This window comes from Mixophyes fleayi, assembly GCF_038048845.1.
Source record: "Mixophyes fleayi isolate aMixFle1 chromosome 3 unlocalized genomic scaffold, aMixFle1.hap1 SUPER_3_unloc_1, whole genome shotgun sequence".
In the NCBI taxonomy this organism is placed as follows: Eukaryota; Metazoa; Chordata; class Amphibia; order Anura; family Limnodynastidae; genus Mixophyes; species Mixophyes fleayi.
The window spans coordinates 32,227-47,500 of record NW_027445885.1 but is presented as its reverse complement, the minus strand read 5'-3'; the positions used below and the strand labels follow the sequence as shown (position 1 = coordinate 47,500).

The 15,274-nt window shown below is 46.4% G+C and overlaps 31 non-coding genes and 37 pseudogenes across 31 annotated transcripts in view; all 68 read right to left on the bottom strand.

Moving 5' to 3' along the window:
• The window catches only part of LOC142110558 (5S ribosomal RNA), a 119-nt gene extending 92 nt beyond the window's left edge, over positions 1 to 27 (bottom strand). Inside the window, exon 1 of the ribosomal RNA XR_012680538.1 lies at positions 1 to 27. This exon is cut by the window's left edge and continues 92 nt beyond it. This is a non-coding gene — a ribosomal RNA (5S ribosomal RNA).
• An 83-nt stretch (positions 28 to 110) lies between these two features.
• Positions 111 to 229, bottom strand: LOC142110972 (5S ribosomal RNA). The gene has a single exon (XR_012680899.1). It is a non-coding gene; the product is annotated as a 5S ribosomal RNA (ribosomal RNA).
• Positions 230 to 310: 81 nt separating this feature from the next.
• On the bottom strand, positions 311 to 429 carry LOC142110842 (5S ribosomal RNA). Its single transcript, XR_012680776.1, has one exon. It is a non-coding gene; the product is annotated as a 5S ribosomal RNA (ribosomal RNA).
• An 81-nt stretch (positions 430 to 510) lies between these two features.
• Positions 511 to 629, bottom strand: LOC142109886 (5S ribosomal RNA). The gene has a single exon (XR_012680457.1). It is a non-coding gene; the product is annotated as a 5S ribosomal RNA (ribosomal RNA).
• Positions 630 to 709: 80 nt separating this feature from the next.
• On the bottom strand, positions 710 to 828 carry LOC142109999 (5S ribosomal RNA; annotated as a pseudogene).
• Positions 829 to 1,099: 271 nt separating this feature from the next.
• On the bottom strand, positions 1,100 to 1,218 carry LOC142109972 (5S ribosomal RNA; annotated as a pseudogene).
• Positions 1,219 to 1,298: 80 nt separating this feature from the next.
• Positions 1,299 to 1,417, bottom strand: LOC142110912 (5S ribosomal RNA). Its single transcript, XR_012680842.1, has one exon. It is a non-coding gene; the product is annotated as a 5S ribosomal RNA (ribosomal RNA).
• An 81-nt stretch (positions 1,418 to 1,498) lies between these two features.
• On the bottom strand, positions 1,499 to 1,617 carry LOC142110751 (5S ribosomal RNA). The gene has a single exon (XR_012680688.1). It is a non-coding gene; the product is annotated as a 5S ribosomal RNA (ribosomal RNA).
• Positions 1,618 to 1,698: 81 nt separating this feature from the next.
• Positions 1,699 to 1,817, bottom strand: LOC142109759 (5S ribosomal RNA; annotated as a pseudogene).
• Positions 1,818 to 1,896: 79 nt separating this feature from the next.
• LOC142109672 (5S ribosomal RNA) lies at positions 1,897 to 2,015 on the bottom strand (annotated as a pseudogene).
• Positions 2,016 to 2,096: 81 nt separating this feature from the next.
• LOC142110629 (5S ribosomal RNA) lies at positions 2,097 to 2,215 on the bottom strand. The gene has a single exon (XR_012680570.1). It is a non-coding gene; the product is annotated as a 5S ribosomal RNA (ribosomal RNA).
• Positions 2,216 to 2,487: 272 nt separating this feature from the next.
• On the bottom strand, positions 2,488 to 2,606 carry LOC142110392 (5S ribosomal RNA; annotated as a pseudogene).
• Positions 2,607 to 2,685: 79 nt separating this feature from the next.
• Positions 2,686 to 2,804, bottom strand: LOC142110998 (5S ribosomal RNA). The gene has a single exon (XR_012680923.1). It is a non-coding gene; the product is annotated as a 5S ribosomal RNA (ribosomal RNA).
• An 81-nt stretch (positions 2,805 to 2,885) lies between these two features.
• LOC142110619 (5S ribosomal RNA) lies at positions 2,886 to 3,004 on the bottom strand. The gene has a single exon (XR_012680561.1). It is a non-coding gene; the product is annotated as a 5S ribosomal RNA (ribosomal RNA).
• An 80-nt stretch (positions 3,005 to 3,084) lies between these two features.
• LOC142110657 (5S ribosomal RNA) lies at positions 3,085 to 3,203 on the bottom strand. The gene has a single exon (XR_012680597.1). It is a non-coding gene; the product is annotated as a 5S ribosomal RNA (ribosomal RNA).
• Positions 3,204 to 3,285: 82 nt separating this feature from the next.
• Positions 3,286 to 3,404, bottom strand: LOC142110476 (5S ribosomal RNA). The gene has a single exon (XR_012680530.1). It is a non-coding gene; the product is annotated as a 5S ribosomal RNA (ribosomal RNA).
• An 81-nt stretch (positions 3,405 to 3,485) lies between these two features.
• On the bottom strand, positions 3,486 to 3,604 carry LOC142110914 (5S ribosomal RNA). Its single transcript, XR_012680844.1, has one exon. It is a non-coding gene; the product is annotated as a 5S ribosomal RNA (ribosomal RNA).
• Positions 3,605 to 3,686: 82 nt separating this feature from the next.
• LOC142109983 (5S ribosomal RNA) lies at positions 3,687 to 3,805 on the bottom strand (annotated as a pseudogene).
• An 80-nt stretch (positions 3,806 to 3,885) lies between these two features.
• On the bottom strand, positions 3,886 to 4,004 carry LOC142109890 (5S ribosomal RNA; annotated as a pseudogene).
• A 272-nt stretch (positions 4,005 to 4,276) lies between these two features.
• On the bottom strand, positions 4,277 to 4,395 carry LOC142110400 (5S ribosomal RNA; annotated as a pseudogene).
• An 80-nt stretch (positions 4,396 to 4,475) lies between these two features.
• Positions 4,476 to 4,594, bottom strand: LOC142109875 (5S ribosomal RNA). The gene has a single exon (XR_012680456.1). It is a non-coding gene; the product is annotated as a 5S ribosomal RNA (ribosomal RNA).
• Positions 4,595 to 4,675: 81 nt separating this feature from the next.
• LOC142111021 (5S ribosomal RNA) lies at positions 4,676 to 4,794 on the bottom strand (annotated as a pseudogene).
• An 81-nt stretch (positions 4,795 to 4,875) lies between these two features.
• On the bottom strand, positions 4,876 to 4,994 carry LOC142110545 (5S ribosomal RNA). Its single transcript, XR_012680536.1, has one exon. It is a non-coding gene; the product is annotated as a 5S ribosomal RNA (ribosomal RNA).
• An 82-nt stretch (positions 4,995 to 5,076) lies between these two features.
• On the bottom strand, positions 5,077 to 5,195 carry LOC142110675 (5S ribosomal RNA). The gene has a single exon (XR_012680615.1). It is a non-coding gene; the product is annotated as a 5S ribosomal RNA (ribosomal RNA).
• Positions 5,196 to 5,276: 81 nt separating this feature from the next.
• On the bottom strand, positions 5,277 to 5,395 carry LOC142109840 (5S ribosomal RNA; annotated as a pseudogene).
• An 81-nt stretch (positions 5,396 to 5,476) lies between these two features.
• On the bottom strand, positions 5,477 to 5,595 carry LOC142110970 (5S ribosomal RNA). The gene has a single exon (XR_012680897.1). It is a non-coding gene; the product is annotated as a 5S ribosomal RNA (ribosomal RNA).
• Positions 5,596 to 5,674: 79 nt separating this feature from the next.
• LOC142109798 (5S ribosomal RNA) lies at positions 5,675 to 5,793 on the bottom strand (annotated as a pseudogene).
• An 81-nt stretch (positions 5,794 to 5,874) lies between these two features.
• On the bottom strand, positions 5,875 to 5,993 carry LOC142109863 (5S ribosomal RNA). The gene has a single exon (XR_012680454.1). It is a non-coding gene; the product is annotated as a 5S ribosomal RNA (ribosomal RNA).
• An 80-nt stretch (positions 5,994 to 6,073) lies between these two features.
• Positions 6,074 to 6,192, bottom strand: LOC142110065 (5S ribosomal RNA; annotated as a pseudogene).
• A 271-nt stretch (positions 6,193 to 6,463) lies between these two features.
• On the bottom strand, positions 6,464 to 6,582 carry LOC142109971 (5S ribosomal RNA; annotated as a pseudogene).
• An 80-nt stretch (positions 6,583 to 6,662) lies between these two features.
• Positions 6,663 to 6,781, bottom strand: LOC142110911 (5S ribosomal RNA). Its single transcript, XR_012680841.1, has one exon. It is a non-coding gene; the product is annotated as a 5S ribosomal RNA (ribosomal RNA).
• Positions 6,782 to 6,862: 81 nt separating this feature from the next.
• LOC142110963 (5S ribosomal RNA) lies at positions 6,863 to 6,981 on the bottom strand. Its single transcript, XR_012680891.1, has one exon. It is a non-coding gene; the product is annotated as a 5S ribosomal RNA (ribosomal RNA).
• An 80-nt stretch (positions 6,982 to 7,061) lies between these two features.
• LOC142109845 (5S ribosomal RNA) lies at positions 7,062 to 7,180 on the bottom strand (annotated as a pseudogene).
• A 240-nt stretch (positions 7,181 to 7,420) lies between these two features.
• Positions 7,421 to 7,539, bottom strand: LOC142109717 (5S ribosomal RNA; annotated as a pseudogene).
• Positions 7,540 to 7,619: 80 nt separating this feature from the next.
• Positions 7,620 to 7,738, bottom strand: LOC142109843 (5S ribosomal RNA; annotated as a pseudogene).
• A 240-nt stretch (positions 7,739 to 7,978) lies between these two features.
• Positions 7,979 to 8,097, bottom strand: LOC142110137 (5S ribosomal RNA; annotated as a pseudogene).
• A 79-nt stretch (positions 8,098 to 8,176) lies between these two features.
• LOC142110129 (5S ribosomal RNA) lies at positions 8,177 to 8,295 on the bottom strand (annotated as a pseudogene).
• An 81-nt stretch (positions 8,296 to 8,376) lies between these two features.
• On the bottom strand, positions 8,377 to 8,495 carry LOC142110264 (5S ribosomal RNA; annotated as a pseudogene).
• A 78-nt stretch (positions 8,496 to 8,573) lies between these two features.
• On the bottom strand, positions 8,574 to 8,692 carry LOC142110695 (5S ribosomal RNA). Its single transcript, XR_012680635.1, has one exon. It is a non-coding gene; the product is annotated as a 5S ribosomal RNA (ribosomal RNA).
• An 81-nt stretch (positions 8,693 to 8,773) lies between these two features.
• LOC142110803 (5S ribosomal RNA) lies at positions 8,774 to 8,892 on the bottom strand. The gene has a single exon (XR_012680739.1). It is a non-coding gene; the product is annotated as a 5S ribosomal RNA (ribosomal RNA).
• Positions 8,893 to 8,972: 80 nt separating this feature from the next.
• Positions 8,973 to 9,091, bottom strand: LOC142111011 (5S ribosomal RNA; annotated as a pseudogene).
• Positions 9,092 to 9,173: 82 nt separating this feature from the next.
• LOC142110836 (5S ribosomal RNA) lies at positions 9,174 to 9,292 on the bottom strand. The gene has a single exon (XR_012680771.1). It is a non-coding gene; the product is annotated as a 5S ribosomal RNA (ribosomal RNA).
• Positions 9,293 to 9,531: 239 nt separating this feature from the next.
• LOC142110407 (5S ribosomal RNA) lies at positions 9,532 to 9,650 on the bottom strand (annotated as a pseudogene).
• Positions 9,651 to 9,730: 80 nt separating this feature from the next.
• LOC142110821 (5S ribosomal RNA) lies at positions 9,731 to 9,849 on the bottom strand. Its single transcript, XR_012680757.1, has one exon. It is a non-coding gene; the product is annotated as a 5S ribosomal RNA (ribosomal RNA).
• Positions 9,850 to 9,929: 80 nt separating this feature from the next.
• LOC142109679 (5S ribosomal RNA) lies at positions 9,930 to 10,048 on the bottom strand (annotated as a pseudogene).
• An 81-nt stretch (positions 10,049 to 10,129) lies between these two features.
• LOC142110170 (5S ribosomal RNA) lies at positions 10,130 to 10,248 on the bottom strand (annotated as a pseudogene).
• Positions 10,249 to 10,328: 80 nt separating this feature from the next.
• On the bottom strand, positions 10,329 to 10,447 carry LOC142110793 (5S ribosomal RNA). Its single transcript, XR_012680729.1, has one exon. It is a non-coding gene; the product is annotated as a 5S ribosomal RNA (ribosomal RNA).
• An 80-nt stretch (positions 10,448 to 10,527) lies between these two features.
• Positions 10,528 to 10,646, bottom strand: LOC142110213 (5S ribosomal RNA; annotated as a pseudogene).
• A 240-nt stretch (positions 10,647 to 10,886) lies between these two features.
• LOC142110277 (5S ribosomal RNA) lies at positions 10,887 to 11,005 on the bottom strand (annotated as a pseudogene).
• Positions 11,006 to 11,083: 78 nt separating this feature from the next.
• LOC142110749 (5S ribosomal RNA) lies at positions 11,084 to 11,202 on the bottom strand. The gene has a single exon (XR_012680686.1). It is a non-coding gene; the product is annotated as a 5S ribosomal RNA (ribosomal RNA).
• Positions 11,203 to 11,283: 81 nt separating this feature from the next.
• Positions 11,284 to 11,402, bottom strand: LOC142110892 (5S ribosomal RNA). Its single transcript, XR_012680823.1, has one exon. It is a non-coding gene; the product is annotated as a 5S ribosomal RNA (ribosomal RNA).
• Positions 11,403 to 11,482: 80 nt separating this feature from the next.
• Positions 11,483 to 11,601, bottom strand: LOC142109854 (5S ribosomal RNA; annotated as a pseudogene).
• An 82-nt stretch (positions 11,602 to 11,683) lies between these two features.
• On the bottom strand, positions 11,684 to 11,802 carry LOC142110834 (5S ribosomal RNA). Its single transcript, XR_012680769.1, has one exon. It is a non-coding gene; the product is annotated as a 5S ribosomal RNA (ribosomal RNA).
• An 80-nt stretch (positions 11,803 to 11,882) lies between these two features.
• Positions 11,883 to 12,001, bottom strand: LOC142110321 (5S ribosomal RNA; annotated as a pseudogene).
• An 80-nt stretch (positions 12,002 to 12,081) lies between these two features.
• LOC142109850 (5S ribosomal RNA) lies at positions 12,082 to 12,200 on the bottom strand. The gene has a single exon (XR_012680452.1). It is a non-coding gene; the product is annotated as a 5S ribosomal RNA (ribosomal RNA).
• Positions 12,201 to 12,280: 80 nt separating this feature from the next.
• Positions 12,281 to 12,399, bottom strand: LOC142109678 (5S ribosomal RNA; annotated as a pseudogene).
• Positions 12,400 to 12,638: 239 nt separating this feature from the next.
• Positions 12,639 to 12,757, bottom strand: LOC142111017 (5S ribosomal RNA; annotated as a pseudogene).
• A 272-nt stretch (positions 12,758 to 13,029) lies between these two features.
• On the bottom strand, positions 13,030 to 13,147 carry LOC142110571 (5S ribosomal RNA; annotated as a pseudogene).
• Positions 13,148 to 13,233: 86 nt separating this feature from the next.
• Positions 13,234 to 13,351, bottom strand: LOC142109830 (5S ribosomal RNA; annotated as a pseudogene).
• Positions 13,352 to 13,433: 82 nt separating this feature from the next.
• On the bottom strand, positions 13,434 to 13,541 carry LOC142110572 (5S ribosomal RNA; annotated as a pseudogene).
• An 82-nt stretch (positions 13,542 to 13,623) lies between these two features.
• On the bottom strand, positions 13,624 to 13,742 carry LOC142110160 (5S ribosomal RNA; annotated as a pseudogene).
• Positions 13,743 to 13,820: 78 nt separating this feature from the next.
• On the bottom strand, positions 13,821 to 13,938 carry LOC142109928 (5S ribosomal RNA; annotated as a pseudogene).
• An 81-nt stretch (positions 13,939 to 14,019) lies between these two features.
• Positions 14,020 to 14,139, bottom strand: LOC142110514 (5S ribosomal RNA; annotated as a pseudogene).
• Positions 14,140 to 14,218: 79 nt separating this feature from the next.
• LOC142110852 (5S ribosomal RNA) lies at positions 14,219 to 14,337 on the bottom strand. Its single transcript, XR_012680786.1, has one exon. It is a non-coding gene; the product is annotated as a 5S ribosomal RNA (ribosomal RNA).
• An 81-nt stretch (positions 14,338 to 14,418) lies between these two features.
• Positions 14,419 to 14,528, bottom strand: LOC142110503 (5S ribosomal RNA; annotated as a pseudogene).
• Positions 14,529 to 14,607: 79 nt separating this feature from the next.
• LOC142110109 (5S ribosomal RNA) lies at positions 14,608 to 14,727 on the bottom strand (annotated as a pseudogene).
• An 81-nt stretch (positions 14,728 to 14,808) lies between these two features.
• Positions 14,809 to 14,927, bottom strand: LOC142110851 (5S ribosomal RNA). Its single transcript, XR_012680785.1, has one exon. It is a non-coding gene; the product is annotated as a 5S ribosomal RNA (ribosomal RNA).
• Positions 14,928 to 15,007: 80 nt separating this feature from the next.
• Positions 15,008 to 15,126, bottom strand: LOC142110850 (5S ribosomal RNA). Its single transcript, XR_012680784.1, has one exon. It is a non-coding gene; the product is annotated as a 5S ribosomal RNA (ribosomal RNA).
• Between the last annotated feature and the right edge of the window lie 148 nt (positions 15,127 to 15,274).

Genomic DNA, 15,274 nt, shown 5'->3' with positions numbered 1-15,274 from the left:
CTTGTTCAGGGTGGTGTGGCTGTAGGTATTGTTTTCTTATTGACCTACATCTCTTATACATCTAAAAACAAGCATTGAAGGAAGCCAGAACAAGAGAGAAGAAAAAAAAAGGCCTACAGCACCTGGTATTCCCAGGTGGTCTCCCATCCAAGTACTAACCAGGCCTGGCTCTGCTTAGCTTCCAAGATCAGATGAGATTGGGCTTGTTCAGGGTGGTGTGGCTGTAGGTATTGGTTTCCTATTGACCTACATCTCTTATACATCTCAAAACCAGCATTGAAGGAGGCCGGAACAAGAGAGAAGAAAAAAAGGGCTACAGCACCTGGTATTCCCAGGTGGTCTCCCATCCAAGTACTAACCAGGCCCGTCCCTGCTTAGCTTCCAAGATCAGACGAGATTGGGCTTGTTCAGGGTGGTGTGGCTGTAGGTATTGGTTTCCTATTGACCTACATCTCTTATACATCTAGAAACCAGCATTGAAGGAAGCCGGAACAAGAGAGAAGAAAAAAAGGCCTACAGCACCTGGTATTCCCAGGTGGTCTCCCATCCAAGTACTAACCAGGCCCGTCCCTGCTTAGCTTCCAAGATCAGACGAGATTGGGCTTGTTCAGGGTGGTGTGGCTGTAGGTATTGTTTTCCTATTGACCTACATCTCTTATACATCTCAAAAACAGCATTGAAGGAGGCCGGAACAAGAGAGAAAAAAAAATGCCTACAGCACCTGGTATTTCCAGGTGGTCTCCCATCCAAGTACTAACCAGGCCCAGCCCTGCTTAGCTTCCAAGATCAGACGAGATTGATCTTGTTCAGGGTGGTGTGGCTATAGGTATTGCTTTCCTATTGACCTACATCTCTTATACATCTCAAAAACAGCATTGAAGGAAGTCGGAACAAGAGAGAAAAAAAAAGGGCCTACAGCACCTGGTATCCCCAGGTGGTCTCGCATCCAAGTACTAACCAGGCCTGGCTCTGCTTAGCTTCCAAGATCAGGCTTGTTCAGGGTGGTGTGGCTGTAGGTATTGGTTTACTATTGACCTACATCTCTTATACATCTAAAAACCAGCATTGAAGGAAGCCGGAACAAGAGAGAAAAAAAAAAAGCCTACAGCACCTGGTATTCCCAGGTGGTCTCCCATCCAAGTACTAACCAGGCCTGGCCCTGCTTAGCTTCCAAGATCAAACGAGATTGGGCTTGTTCAGAGATGTGTAGCTGTAGGTTTTGGTTTCCTATTGACCTACATCTCTTATAATCTCAAAACCAGCATTGAAGGAAGTCAGAACAAGAGAGAAAAAAAAAAGGCCTACAGCACCTCGTTTTCCCAGGTGGTCTCCCATCCAAGTACTAACCAGGCCCGTCCCTGCTTAGCTTCCAAGATCAGACGAGATTGGGCTTGTTCAGGGTGGTGTGGCTGTAGGTATTGTTTTCCTATTGACCTACATCTCTTATACATTTAGAAAACAGCATTGAAGGAAGCCGGAACAAGAGAGAAGAAAAAAAGGCCTACAGCACCTGGTATTCCCAGGTGGTCTCCCATCCAAGTACTAACCAGGCCTGTCCCTGCTTAGCTTCCAAGATCAGATGAGATTGGGCTTGTTCAGGGTGGTGTGGCTGTAGGTATTGTTTTCCTATTGACCTACATCTCTTATACATCTAGAAACCAGCATTGAAGGAAGCCGGAACAAGAGAGAAGAAAAAAAGGCCTACAGCACCTGGTATTCCCAGGTGGTCTCCCATCCAAGCACTAACCAGGCCCGGCTCTGCTTAGCTTCCAAGATCAGACGAGATTGGGCTTGTTCAGGGTGGTGTGGCTGTAGGTATTGGTTTCCTATTGACCTACATCTCTTATACATCTCAAAACCAGCATTGAAGGAGGCCGGAACAAGAGAGAAAAAAAAAGCCTACAGCACCTGGTATTTCCAGGTGGTCTCCCATCCAAGTACTAACCAGGCCCAGCCCTGCTTAGCTTCCAAGATCAGACGAGATTGTGCTTGTTCAGGGTGGTGTGGCTGTAGGTATTGCTTTCTTATTGACCTACATCTCTTATACATCTAGAAACCAGCATTGAAGGAAGCCGGAACAAGAGAGAAGAAAAAAAGGCCTACAGCACCTGGTATTTCCAGGTGGTCTCCCATCCAAGTACTAACCAGGCCCAGCCCTGCTTAGCTTCCAAGATCAGACGAGATTGGGCTTGTTCAGGGTGGTGTGGCTGTAGGTATTGTTTTCCTATTGACCTACATCTCTTATACATCTAAAAACAAGCATTGAAGGAAGCCGGAACAAGAGAGAAAAAAAAAAAGGCCTACAGCACCTGGTATTCCCAGGTGGTCTCGCATCCAAGTACTAACCAGGCCTGGCTCTGCTTAGCTTCCAAGATCAGGCTTGTTCAGGGTGGTGTGGCTGTAGGTATTGGTTTCCTATTGACCTACATCTCTTATACATCTAAAAACCAGCATTGAAGGAAGCAGGAACAAGAGAGAAAAAAAAAAAGCCTACAGCACCAGGTATTCCCAGGTGGTCTCCCATCCAAGTACTAACCAGACCTGGCCCTGCTTAGCTTCCAAGATCAAACGAGATTGGGCTTGTTTAGAAATGTGTAGCTGTAGGTTTTGGTTTCCTATTGACCTACATCTCTTATAATCTCAAAACCAGCATTGAAGGAAGCCGGAACAAGAGAGAAAAAAAAAAGCCTACAGCACCTGGTATTTCCAGGTGGTCTCCCATCCAAGTACTAACCAGGCCCAGCTCTGCTTAGCTTCCAAGATCAGACGAGATTGGGCTTGTTCAGGGTGGTGTGGCTGTAGGTATTGGTTTCCTATTGACCTACATCTCTTATACATCTAGAAAACAGCATTGAAGGAATCCGGAACAAGAGAGAAGAAAAAAAGGCCTACAGCACCTGGTATTCCCAGGTGGTCTCCCATCCAAGTACTAACCAGGCCCAGCTCTGCTTAGCTTCCAAGATCAGACGAGATTGGGCTTGTTCAGGGTGGTGTGGCTGTAGGTATTGGTTTCCTATTGACCTACATCTCTTATACATCTGAAAACCAACATTGAAGGAGGCCGGAACAAGAGAGAAAAAAAAAAGCCTACAGCACCTGGTATTTCCAGGTGGTCTCCCATCCAAGTACTAACCAGGCCCAGCCCTGCTTAGCTTCCAAGATCAGACGAGATTGGGCTTGTTCAGGGTGGTGTGGCTGTAGGTATTGTTTTCCTATTGACCTACATCTCTTATACATCTAAAAACAAGCATTGAAGGAAGCCGGAACAAGAGAGAAAAAAAAAAAGGCCTACAGCACCTGGTATTCCCAGGTGGTCTCCCATCCAAGTACTAACCAGGCCCAGCCCTGCTTAGCTTCCAAGATCAGACGAAATTGGGCTTGTTCAGGGTGGTGTGGCTGTAGGTATTGTTTTCCTATTGACCTACATCTCTTATACATCTAGAAACCAGCATTGAAGGAAGCCGGAACAAGAGAGAAGAAAAAAAGGCCTACAGCACCTGGTATTCCCAGGTGGTCTCCCATCCAAGTACTAAACAGGCCCGTCCCTGCTTAGCTTCCAAGACCAGACGAGATTGGGCTTGTTCAGGGTGGTGTGGCTGTAGGTATTGTTTTCCTATTGACCTACATCTCTTATACATCTAGAAACCAGCATTGAAGGAAGCCGGAACAAGAAAGAAGAAAAAAAAGGCCTACAGCACCTGGTATTCCCAGGTGGTCTCCCATCCAAATACTAACCAGGCTCGGCTCTGCTTAGCTTCCAAGATCAGACGAGATTGGGCTTGTTCAGGGTGGTGTGGCTGTAGGTATTGGTTTCCTATTGACCTACATCTCTTATACATCTCAAAACCAGCATTGAAGGAGGCCGGAACAAGAGAGAAAAAAAAAAGCTGACAGCACCTGGTATTTCCAGGTGGTCTCCCATCCAAGTACTAACCAGGCCCAGCCCTGCTTAGCTTCCAAGATCAGACGAGATTGGGCTTGTTCAGGGTGGTGTGGCTGTAGGTATTGGTTTCCTATTGACCTACATCTCTTATACATCTCAAAACCAGCATTGAAGGAAGTCGGAACAAGAGAGAAAAAAAAAAGGGCCTACAGCACCTGGTATCCCCATGTGGTCTCGCATCCAAGTACTAACCAGGCCTGGCTCTGCTTAGCTTCCAAGATCAGGCTTGTTCAGGGTGGTGTGGCTGTAGGTATTGGTTTCCTATTGACCTACATCTCTTATACATCTAAAAACCAGCATTGAAGGAAGCCGGAACAAGAGAGAAAAAAAAAAAGCCTACAGCACCTGGTATTCCCAGGTGGTCTCCCATCCAAGTACTAACCAGGCCTGGCCCTGCTTAACTTCCAAGATCAAACAAGATTGGACTTGTTTAGAGATGTGTAGCTGTAGGTTTTGGTTTCCTATTGACCTACATCTCTTATAATCTCAAAACCAGCATTGAAGGAAGCCGGAACAAGAGAGAAAAAAAAAAGGCCTACAGCACCTGGTATTCCCAGGTGGTCTCCCATCCAAGTACTAACCAGGCCCGTCCCTGCTTAGCTTCCAAGATCAGACGAGATTGGGCTTGTTCAGGGTGGTGTGGCTGTAGGTATTGTTTTCCTATTGACCTACATCTCTTATACATCTAGAAAACAGCATTGAAGGAAGCCGGAACAAGAGAGAAGAAAAAAAGGCCTACAGCACCTGGTATTCCCAGGTGGTCTCCCATCCAAGTACTAACCAGGCCCAGCTCTGCTTAGCTTCAAAGATCAGACGAGATTGGGCTTGTTCAGGGTGGTGTGGCTGTAGGTATTGTTTTCCTATTGACCTACATCTCTTATACATCTAGAAACCAGCATTGAAGGAGGCCGGAACAAGAGAGAAAAAAAAAAAGCCTACAGCACCTGGTATTTCCAGGTGGTCTCCCATCCAAGTACTAACCAGGCCCAGCCCTGCTTAGCTTCCAAGATCAGATGAGATTGGGCTTGTTCAGGGTGGTGTGGCTGTAGGTATTGTTTTCTTATTGACCTACATCTCTTATACATCTAAAAACAAGCATTGAAGGAAGCCAGAACAAGAGAGAAAAAAAAAAAGGCCTACAGCACCTGGTATTCCCAGGTGGTCTCCCATCCAAGTACTAACCAGGCCCAGCCCTGCTTAGCTTCCAAGATCAGACGAGATTGGGCTTGTTCAGGGTGGTGTGGCTGTAGGTATTATTTTCCTATTGACCTACATCTCTTATACATCTAGAAACCAGCATTGAAGGAAGCCGGAACAAGAGAGAAGAAAAAAAGGGCTACAGCACCTGGTATTCCCAGGTGGTCTCCCATCCAAGTACTAACCAGGCCCGTCCCTGCTTAGCTTCCAAGATCAGACGAGATTGGGCTTGTTCAGGGTGGTGTGGATGTAGGTATTGTTTTCCTATTGACCTACATCTCTTATACATCTAGAAACCAGCATTGAAGGAAGCCGGAACAAGAGAGAAGAAAAAAAGGCCTACAGCACCTGGTATTCCCAGGTGGTCTCCCATCCAAGTACTAACCAGGCCTGGCTCTGCTTAGCTTCCAAGATCAGATGAGATTGGGCTTGTTCAGGGTGGTGTGGCTGTAGGTATTGGTTTCCTATTGACCTACATCTCTTATACATCTCAAAACCAGCATTGAAGGAGGCCGGAACAAGAGAGAAAAAAAAAGCCTACAGCACCTGGTATTTCCAGGTGGTCTCCCATCCAAGTACTAACCAGGCCCAGCCCTGCTTAGCTTCCAAGATCAGACGAGATTGGGCTTGTTCAGGGTGTTGTGGCTGTAGGTATTGTTTTCCTATTGACCTACATCTCTTATACATCTAGAAACCAGCATTGAAGGAAGCCGGAACAAGAGAGAAGAAAAAAAGGCCTACAGCACCTGGTATTCCCAGGTGGTCTCCCATCCAAGTACTAACCAGGCCCGTCCCTGCTTAGCTTCCAAGATCAGACGAGATTGGGCTTGTTCAGGGTGGTGTGGCTGTAGGTATTGTTTTCCTATTGACCTACATCTCTTATACATCTCAAAAACAGCATTGAAGGAGGCCGGAACAAGAGAGAAAAAAAAATGCCTACAGCACCTGGTATTTCCAGGTGGTCTCCCATCCAAGTACTAACCAGGCCCAGCCCTGCTTAGCGTCCAAGATCAGACGAGATTGATCTTGTTCAGGGTGGTGTGGCTGTAGGTATTGCTTTCCTATTGACCTACATCTCTTATACATCTCAAAAACAGCATTGAAGGAAGTCGGAACAAGAGAGAAAAAAAAAGGGCCTACAGCACCTGGTATCCCCAGGTGGTCTCGCATCCAAGTACTAACCAGGCCTGGCTCTGCTTAGCTTCCAAGATCAGGCTTGTTCAGGGTGGTGTGGCTGTAGGTATTGGTTTACTATTGACCTACATCTCTTATACATCTAAAAACCAGCATTGAAGGAAGCCGGAACAAGAGAGAAAAAAAAAAAGCCTACAGCACCTGGTATTCCCAGGTGGTCTCCCATCCAAGTACTAACCAGGCCTGGCCCTGCTTAGCTTCCAAGATCAAACGAGATTGGGCTTGTTCAGAGATGTGTAGCTGTAGGTTTTGGTTTCCTATTGACCTACATCTCTTATAATCTCAAAACCAGCATTGAAGGAAGTCGGAACAAGAGAGAAAAAAAAAAGGCCTACAGCACCTCGTTTTCCCAGGTGGTCTCCCATCCAAGTACTAACCAGGCCCGTCCCTGCTTAGCTTCCAAGATCAGACGAGATTGGGCTTGTTCAGGGTGGTGTGGCTGTAGGTATTGTTTTCCTATTGACCTACATCTCTTATACATTTAGAAAACAGCATTGAAGGAAGCCGGAACAAGAGAGAAGAAAAAAAGGCCTACAGCACCTGGTATTCCCAGGTGGTCTCCCATCCAAGTACTAACCAGGCCCGGCTCTGCTTAGCTTCCAAGATCAGATGAGATTTGGCTTGTTCAGGGTGGTGTGGCTGTAGGTATTGTTTTCCTATTGACCTACATCTCTTATACATCTCAAAACCAGCATTGAAGGAGGCCGGAACAAGAGAGAAAAAAAAAAGCCTACAGCATCTGGTATTTCCAGGTGGTCTCCCATCCAAGTACTAACCAGGCCCGGCCCTGCTTAGCTTCCAAGATCAGACGAGATTGGGCTTGTCCAGGGTGGTGTGGCTGTAGGTATTGGTTTCCTAATGACCTACATCACTTATACATTTTAAAACCAACATTGAAGGAAGCCAGAACAAGAGAGAAAAAAAAAAGTACTAACCAGACCCGGACCTGCTTAGCTTCCAAGATCAGACAAGATTGGGCTTGTTCAGGGTGGTGTGGCTGTAGGTATTGTTTTCCTATTGACCTACATCTCTTATACATCTAGAAAACAGCATTGAAGGAAGCCGGAACAAGAGAGAAGAAAAAAAGGCCTACAGCACCTGGTATTCCCAGGTGGTCTCCCATCCAAGTACTAACCAGGCCCGGCTCTGCTTAGCTTCCAAGATCAGACGAGATTTGGCTTGTTCAGGGTGGTGTGGCTGTAGGTATTGTTTTCCTATTGACCTACATCTCTTATACATCTCAAAACCAGCATTGAAGGAGGCCGGAACAAGAGAGAAAAAAAAAAGCCTACAGCATCTGGTATTTCCAGGTGGTCTCCCATCCAAGTACTAACCAGGCCCGGCCCTGCTTAGCTTCCAAGATCAGACGAGATTGGGCTTGTCCAGGGTGGTGTGGCTGTAGGTATTGGTTTCCTAATGACCTACATCACTTATACATTTTAAAACCAGCATTGAAGGAAGCCAGAACAAGAGAGAAAAAAAAAAGTACTAACCAGACCCGGACCTGCTTAGCTTTCAAGATCAGATGAGGTTGGGCTTGTTCAGGGTGGTGCAGCTGTAGGTATTGTTTTCCTATTGACCTACATCTCTTATACATCTCAAAACCAGCATTGAAGGAAGCCGGAACAAGAGAGAAAAAAAAAAGGCCTACAGCACCTGGTATTCCCAGGTGGTCTCCCATCAAAGTACTAACCAGGTCCGGCCCTGCTTAGCTTCCAAGATCAAACGAGATTGGGATTGTTCAGAGATGTGTAGCTGTAGGTATTGGTTTTGTCTTGACCTACATCTCTTATAATCTCAAAACCAGCATTGAAGGAAGCCGGAACAAGAGAGAAAAAAAAAGGCCTACAGCACCTGGTATTCCCTGGTGGTCTCCCATCCAAATAGTAACCAGGCCCAGCCCTGTTTAGCTTCGAAGATCAGATGAGATTGGGCTTGTTCAGGGTGGTGTGGCTGTAGGTATTGTTTTTATATTGACCTACATCTCTTATACATCTAGAAACCAGCATTGAAGGAAGCCGGAAAAAGAGAGAAGAAAAAAAGGCCTACAGCACCTGGTATTCCCAGGTGGTCTCCCATCCAAATACTAACCAGGCCCGGCTCTGCTTAGCTTCCAAGATCAAACAAGATTGGGCTTGTTCAGAGATGTGTAGCTGTAGGTATTGGTTTTGTATTGACCTACATCTCTTATAATCTCAAAACCAGCATTGAAGGAAGCCGGAACAAGAGAGAAAAAAAAAGCCTACAGCACCTGGTATTCCCAGGTGGTCTCCCATCCAAGTACTAACCAGGCCTGGCCCTGCTTAGCTTCCAAGATCAGATGAGATTGGGCTTGTTCAGGGTGATGTGGCTGTAGGCATTTTTTTGCTATTGACCTACATCTCTTATACATCTAGAAACCAGCATTGAAGGAAGCCGGAACAAGAGAGAAGAAAAAAAGGCCTACAGCACCTGATATTCCCAGGTGGTCTCCCATCCAAGTACTAACCAGGCCCAGCTCTGCTTAGCTTCCAAGATCAGACGAGATTGGGCTTGTTCAGGGTGGTGTGGCTGTAGGTATTGTTTTCCTATTGACCTACATCTCTTATACATCTGAAAACCAGCATTGAAGGAGGCCGGAACAAGAGAGAAAAAAAAAAGCCTACAGCACCTGGTATTTCCAGGTGGTCTCCCATCCAAGTACTAACCAGGCCCAGCCCTGCTTAGCTTCCAAGATCAGACAAGATTGGGCTTGTTCAGGGTGGTGTGGCTGTAGGTATGGTTTTCCTATTGACCTACATCTCTTATACATCTAAAAACAAGCATTGAAGGAAGCCGGAACAAGAGAGAAAAAAAAAAAGGCCTACAGCACCTGGTATTCCCAGGGGGTCTCCCATCCAAGCACTAACCAGGCCCGGCCCTGCTTAGCTTCCAAGATCAGACGAGATTGGGCTTGTCCAGGGTGGTGTGGCTGTAGGTATTGGTTTCCTAATGACCTACATCACTTATACATTTTAAAACCAGCATTGAAGGAAGCCAGAACAAGAGAGAAAAAAAAAAGTACTAACCAGGCCCAGACCTGCTTAGCTTTCAAGGTCAGACGAGATTGGGCTTGTTCAGGGTGGTGTGGCTGTAGGTATTGGTTTCCTATTGACCTACATCTCTTATACATATCAAAACCAGCATTGAAGGAGGCCGGATCAAGAGAGAAAAAAAAAAGCCTACAGCACCTGGTATTTCCAGGTGGTCTCCCATCCAAGTACTAACCAGGCCCAGCCCTGCTTAGCTTCCAAGATCAGACAAGATTGGGCTTGTTTAGAGATGTGTAGCTGTAGGTTTTGGTTTCCTATTGACCTACATCTCTTATTATCTCAAAACCAGCATTGAAGGAAGCCGGAACAAGAGAGAAAAAAAAAAGGCCTACAGCACCTGGTATTCCCAGGTGGTCTCCCATCCAAGTACTAACCAGGCCCGTCCCTGCTTAGCTTCCAAGATCAGACAAGATTGGGCTTGTTCAGGGTGGTGTGGCTGTAGGTAATGTTTTCCTATTGACCTACATCTCTTATACATCTAGAAACCAGCATTGAAGGAAGCCGGAACAAGAGAGAAGAAAAAAGGCCTACAGCACCTGGTATTCCCAGGTGATCTCCCATCCAAGTACTAACCAGGCCCGTCCCTGCTTAGCTTCCAAGATCAGACAAGATTGGGCTTGTTCAGGGTGGTGTGGCTGTAGGTATTGTTTTCCTATTGACCTACATCTCTTATACATCTAGAAACCAGCATTGAAGGAAGCCGGAACAAGAGAGAAGAAAAAAAGGCCTACAGCAAGTGGTATTCCCAGGTGGTCTCCCATCCAAGTACTAACCAGGCCCGGCTCTGCTTAGCTTCCAAGATCAGACGAGATTGGGCTTGTTCAGGGTGGTGTGGCTGTAGGTATTGGTTTCCTATTGACCTACATCTCTTATACATCTCAAAACCAGCATTGAAGGAGGCCGGAACAAGAGAGAAAAAAAAAAGCCTACAGCACCTGGTATTCCCAGGTGGTCTCCCATCCAAGTACTAACCAGGCCCGGCTCTGCTTAGCTTCCAAGATCAGACGAGATTGGGCTTGTTCAGGGTGGTGTGGCTGTAGGTATTGGTTTCCTATTGACCTACATCTCTTATACATCTCAAAACCAGCATTGAAGGAGGCCGAAACAAGAGAGAAAAAAAAAAGCCTACAGGACCTGATATTCCCAGGGGGTCTCCCATCCAAGCACTAACCAGGCCCGGCCCTGCTTAGCTTCCAAGATCAGACAAGATTGGGCTTGTCCAGGGTGGTGTGGCTGTAGGTATTGGTTTCCTAATGACCTACATCACTTATACATTTTAAAACCAGCATTGAAGGAAGCCAGAACAAGAGAGAAAAAAAAAAGTACTAACCAGGCCCAGACCTGCTTAGCTTTCAAGATCAGACGAGATTGGGCTTGTTCAGGGTGGTGTGGTTGTAGGTATTGGTTTCCTATTGACCTACATCTCTTATACATCTCAAAACCAGCATTGAAGGAAGCCGGAACAAGAGAGAAAAAAAAAAGGCCTACAGCACCTGGTATTCCCAGGTGGTCTCCCATCAAAGTACTAACCAGGTCCGGCCCTGCTTAGCTTCCAAGATCAAACGAGATTGGGATTGTTCAGAGATGTGTAGCAGTAGGTATTGGTTTTGTATTGACCTACATCTCTTATAATGTCAAAACCAGCATTGAAGGAAGCCGGAACAAGAGAGAAAAAAAAAGCCTACAGCTCCTGGTATTCCCAGGTGGTCTCCCATCCAAGTACTAACCAGGCCTGGCCCTGCTTAGCTTCCAAGATCAGATGAGATTGGGCTTGTTCAGGGTGGTGTGGCTGTAGGCATTTTTTTCCTATTGACCTACATCTCTTATACATCTAGAAACCAGCATTGAAGGAAGCCGGAACAAGAGAGAAGAAAAAAAGGCCTACAGCACCTGATATTCCCAGGTGGTCTCCCATCCAAGTACTAACCAGGCCCGGCTCTGCTTAGCTTCCAAGATCAGACGAGATTGGGCTTGTTCAGGGTGGTGTGGCTGTAGGTATTGGTTTCCTATTGACCTACATCTCTTATACATCTGAAAACCAGCATTGAAGGAGGCCGGAACAAGAGAGAAAAAAAAAAGCCTACAACACCTGGTATTTCCAGGTGGTCTCCCATCCAAGTACTAACCAGGCCCAGCCCTGCTTAGCTTCCAAGATCAGACAAGATTGGGCTTGTTCAGGGTGGTGTGGCTGTAGGTATTGTTTTCCTATTGACCTACATCTCTTATACATCTAAAAACAAGCATTGAAGGAAGCCGGAACAAGAGAGAAAAAAAAAAAGGCCTACAGCACCTGGTATTCCCAGGGGGTCTCCCATCCAAGCACTAACCAGGCCCGGCCCTGCTTAGCTTCCAAGATCAGACGAGATTGGGCTTGTTCAGGGTGGTGTGGCTGTAGGTATTGGTTTCCTATTGACCTACATCTCTTATACATATCAAAACCAGCATTGAAGGAGGCCGGAACAAGAGAGAAAAAAAAAAGCCTACAGCACCTGGTATTTCCAGGTGGTCTCCCATCCAAGTACTAACCAGGCCCAGCCCTGCTTAGCTTCCAAGATCAGACGAGATTGGGCTTGTTTAGAGATGTGTAGCTGTAGATTTTGGTTTGCTATTGACCTACATCTCTTATTATCTCAAAACCAGCATTGAAGGAAGCCGGAACAAGAGAGAAAAAAAAAAGGCCTACAGCACCTGGTATTCCCAGGTGGTCTCCCATCCAAGTACTAACCAGGCCCGTCCCTGCTTAGCTTCCAAGATCAGACGAGATTGGGCTTGTTCAGGGTGGTGTGGCTGTAGGTAATGTTTTCCTATTGACCTACATCTCTTATACATCTAGAAACCAGCATTGAAGGAAGCCGGAACAAGAGAGAAGAAAAAAGGCCTACAGCACCTGGTATTCCCAGGTGATCTCCCATCCAAGTACTAACCAGGCCCGTCCCTGCTTAGCTTCCAAGATCAGACAAGATTGGGCTTGTTCAGGGTGGTGTGGCTGTAGGTATTGCTTTCCTATTGACCTACATCTCTTATACATCTAAAAACCAGCATTGAAGGAAGCCAGAACAAGAGAGAAAAAAAAAAGTACTAACCAGGCCCAGACCTGCTTAGCTTTCAAGATCAGACGAGATTGGGCTTGTTCAGGGTGGTGTGGCTGTAGGTATTGGTTTCCTATTGACCTACATCTCTTATACATATCAAAACCAGCATTGAAGGAGGCCGGAACAAGAGAGAAAAAAAAAAGCCTACAGCACCTGGTATTTCCAGGTGGTCTTCCATCCAAGTACTAACCAGGCCCAGCCCTGCTTAGCTTCCAAGATCAAACGAGATTGGGCTTGTTCAGGGTGGTGTGGCTGTAGGTTACGGTTTCCTATTGACCTACATCTCTTATACATCTCAAAACCAGCATTGAAGGAAGTCGGAACAAGAGAGAAAAAAAAAGGGCCTACAGCACCTGGTATTCCAGGTGGTCTCGCATCCAAGTACTAACCAACTCCGACTCTGCTTAGCTTCCAAGATCAGGCTTGTTCAGGGTGGTGTGGTCTGTATGTCTTGGTTTCCTATTGACCTACATCTCTTATACATCTAAAAACCAGCATTGAAGGAAGCCGGAACAAGAGAGAAAAAAAAAAAAGCCTACCGCACTGGTATTCCCAGGTGGTCTCCCATTCAAGTACTAACCAGGCCTGGCCCTGCTTAGCTTCCAAGATCAGACGAGATTGGGCTTGTTTAGAGATGTGTAGCTGTAGGTTTTGGTTTTGGTTTCTTATTGACCTACATCTCTTATTATCTCAAAACCAGCATTGAAGGAAGCCGGAACAAGAGAGAAAAAAAAAAGGCCTACAGCACCTGATATTCCCAGGTGGTCTCCCATCCAAGTACTAACCAGGCCCGTCCCTGCTTAGCTTCCAAGATCAGACGAGATTGGCTTGTTCAGGGTGGTGTGGCTGTAGGTAATGTTTTCCTATTGACCTACATCTCTTATACATCTAGAAACCAGCATTGAAGGAAGCCGGAGAGAAGAGAGAAGAAAAAAAGACCTACAGCACTGATATTCCCAGGTGGTCTCCCATCCAAGTACTAACCAGGCCCGTCCCTGCTTAGCTTCCAAGATCAGGCTTGTTCAGGGTGGTGTGGCTGTAGGTATTGTTTTCCTATTGACCTACATCTCTTATACATCTAGAAAACAGCATTGAAGGAAGCCGGAACAAGAGAGAAGAAAAAAAGACCTCACAGCACCTGGTATTCCCAGGTGGTCTCCCATCCAAGTACTAACCAGGCCCGGCTCTGCTTAGCTTCCAAGATCTGACGAGAATGGGCTTGTTCAGGGTGGTGTGGCTGTAGGTATTGGTTTCCTATTGACCTACATCTCTTATACATCTCAAAACCAGCATTGAAGGAGGCCGGAACAAGAGAGAAAAAAAAGCCTACAGCACCTGGTATTTCCAGGTGGTCTCCCATCCAAGTACTAACCAGGCCCAGCCCTGCTTATCTTCCAAGATCAGACGAGATTGGCTTGTTCAGGGTGGTGTGGCTGTAGGTATTGTTTTCCTATTGACCTACATCTCTTATACATCTAAAAACCAGCATTGAAGGAAGCCGGAACAAGAGAGAAAAAAAAAAAGCCTACAGCACCTGGTATTCCCAGGTGGTCTCCCCATCCAAGTACTAACCAGGCCTGGCCCTGCTTAGCTTCCAAGATCAGACGAGATTGGGCTTGTTTAGAGATGTGTAGATGTAGGTTTTGGTTTCCTATTGACCTACATCTCTTATTATCTCAAAACCAGCATTGAAGGAAGCCGGAACAAGAGAGAAAAAAAAAGGCCTACAGCACCTGGTATTCCCAGGTGGTCTCCCATCCAAGTACTAACCAGGCCTGTCCCTGCTTAGCTTCCAAGATCAGACGAGATTGGGCTTGTTCAGGGTGGTGTGGCTGTAGGTAACGTTTTCCTATTGACCTACATCTCTTATACATCTAGAAACCAGCATTGAAGGAAGCCGGAAGAAGAGAGAAGAAAAAAATGCCTACAGCACCTGGTATTCCCAGGTGGTCTCCCATCCAAGTACTAACCAGGCCCGTCCCTGCTTAGCTTCCAAGATCAGGCTTGTTCCAGGGTGGTGTGGCTGTAGGTATTGTTTTCCTATTGACCTACATCTCTTATACATCTCAAAACCAGAATTGAAGGAGGCCGGAACAAGAGAGAAAAAAAAAGCCTACAGCACCTGGTATTTCCAGGGTGGTCTCCCATCCAAGTACTAACCAGGCCTGGCCCTGCTTAGCTTCCAAGATCAGATGAGATTAGGCTTGTTCAGGGTGGTGTGGCTGTAGGTATTGGTTTCGTATTGACCTACATCTCTTATACATATCAAAACCAGCATTGAAGGAGGCCTGGAACAAGAGAGAAAAAAAAAAGCCTACAGCACCTGGTATTTCCAGGTGGTCTTCCATCCAAGTACTAACCAGGCCCAGCCCTGCTTAGCTTCCAAGATCAGATGAGATTGGGCTTGTTCAGGGTGGTGTGGCTGTAGGTTATGGTTTCGTATTGACCTACATCTCTTATACATATCAAAACCAGCATTGAAGGAGGCCGGAACAAGAGAGAAAAAAAAAAGCCTACAGCACCTGGTATTTCCAGGTGGTCTTCCATCCAAGTACTAACCAGGCCCAGCCCTGCTTAGCTTCCAAGATCAGATGAGATTGGGCTTGTTCAGGGTGGTGTGGCTGTAGGTTATGGTTTCCTGTTGACCTACATCTCTTATACATCTCAAAACCAGCATTGAAGGAAGTCGGAACAAGAGAGAAAAAAAAAAAGGGCCTACAGCACCTGGTATTCCCAGGTGGTCTCGCATCCAAGTACTAACCAACCCCGGCTCTGCT